The sequence below is a fragment of the Haplochromis burtoni genome, unplaced genomic scaffold (assembly GCF_018398535.1).
Source record: "Haplochromis burtoni strain Fernald_Lab_line unplaced genomic scaffold, NCSU_Asbu1 Contig_141, whole genome shotgun sequence".
Lineage (NCBI taxonomy): Eukaryota > Metazoa > Chordata > Actinopteri > Cichliformes > Cichlidae > Haplochromis > Haplochromis burtoni.
In genome coordinates this window covers 779,759-782,001 of record NW_024582502.1, presented here as the reverse complement: position 1 = coordinate 782,001, position 2,243 = coordinate 779,759, and positions in this window count along the sequence as shown.

Genomic DNA, 2,243 nt, shown 5'->3' with positions numbered 1-2,243 from the left:
ATATATATATACATAGTTTGTCCGCCATAAGACAGAAGAGAACTCCACAGGGATCCAGTTTTCCATTTGGAGACAGTGTTTACATTGCAATCTGCTTTTGTGACATTCATTAGTACCCTCACCGACACTCAAAACAAAGCAACGAACACACAACACACTAACTATAAGCTCCACGCTAAACGTCACAAATCTTTCACATCTCAAAACTCTCTCTCGCTGCCATCACTCCCAAAACTTTCCCCTCTTCCTAAACAACCAAATCTCACGTGTTGCCATTTTTTTTTATTGCTCAACATGGTACATTTTTCCACCAATAGGAAAGAGGTGGCTTTTTTTTTTCTTTCTTTACTGTTTCAAGTAATAATTTTACACAGGTAAAACCATTACTTGAAAATGATTACAAACACTGATGTGAAGCTATTGGATGCCTGACAAAGGATAAATGGGGACAAAATACAACATGTGGAAATAAAGACAGAGCCTTTAATGGTAAAATAATGTCTTATCACATTATAATTAAAAATCAGAATAATCAAATAAGTACAGTTGAAGATCACATGAAGTTGTCTAAGGAGCTTTGAAAAGAAAGCAACTAGACTTTGAATAGTGGGTTAAAGACCCTCTTAAGTGACCATCCCCACTAGTGTTTAAATACACGGGACTCTGCACCATTTGGTCTTAGAAGAGAAGAAGCCTTCTGAACCAGGTGAAACATAGAGGAGTCCAGTTGTTGTTTTTTTCATGCTCTTAGACTACTGTGACCTGGATGACTGAGAACCTACACTGACATTACATGAAGCTGTTTGCTGATTACATAAATTTTAGTTTTAACCTTTAGGGCCCTACATGGTCAGGCTCCCCAGTATATGTCTGACCTGCTGAAACCTCATTCATCTTCCCGAACTCTAAGGTCATCAGGTCAGAGTCTGCTAGCTCGTGGTGATCGGGCCTTTCAGGCAGTGGCACCACGGTTGTGGAATTCTCTTCCACTGTTTTTACACTGCACTGACTCCATTGTTTCTTTTAAAAAGCAGCTAAAGACATTTTTATATACACAAGTTGTCAACTAATTAGTTGTTTTTATGTTGTTTTACATTGTTATTTCTTATATTTTCATTCTTATTCATTTTCATTCTCTGTATTGTGAATCACTTTGTGATTTTTATCTGTGAAGCATGCTATATAAATAGATTTTACTTTACTTTTACTTACTTACTTTGCCTTTGTACATAAAAAAACAAACAAACATCCAAACTCTTGCTAACGATAACCATCTTAGCTCTTATCTCCTCACTTTCAATTTTTGACAATTGTTTTGCTTACACCGAAGTGTTGTATGTAATATAACCATAACCATATGACAAGACTACACATGAACTGTTGTGCACATCAATTCATGACACAACAGAATGACAGCAGGAAGCCACATACCAGTTACAATACCAGTTATTGAACATTACAGAGTAATAAAATCCAGCCTCCATTAAACAGATTATCACAGTATGTTGCTTTAATACCTAATACTCCTTTAAACCTGGCTTGTTAGGACATGTCTTCCATCACCCTAACAATGATTATGTGTAATATGACAGAGGGCTGTCATACAGTCCAGTACAGCGATCAAGAAAGGTAACAAATATGTAGTGTTGTCTCCCTCTAGTGGCAGGAAATAAGTCTTAAAATAGCATGTGCCAAGACCTTTTTGTTTTTTTCCTCTTAGTCTTCATAGGATTAGTTTGCAAGTTCACTGTTTAAGTTTTTATTGTGAAAATGAGATAAATGTTGAAAAATAGTGGCAAATAAAAACTAGTCCCTTTGGCTAAAATAACATCAGTTGGTTGGCGCACAGCAAGAAAAAAAAAGGTGTGTGTGTGTGTGTGCAGGGGTGTAAGGCACAGGGGCCAAGCAAGGACTAATCCGGCCCAAAGGAAAATGTGAGGGAGAACACAAATGTTGGACATTTAACTGTGTTTTATAAGTTTTGCATTTCCCTCTGCTGATAAAGACCTTCCTCACAGCTATTTAAATTACACCAAAGTAATAAATAAATGATTAAATGATAGAAATCTTCCTGTTATTTCACAACTATAGAAATTTCAGATTTTACAGTGATTAAAAGCTTTCTCTTTTTTAATTATAATGAGATATCTCTACCACATCAAGGCACAAGCAATAGAAAAAGCCTTGTTAAAGGGATACCTGAACTTTTACACGTGTATTTCCTACACTTTATGCCCCCAAAA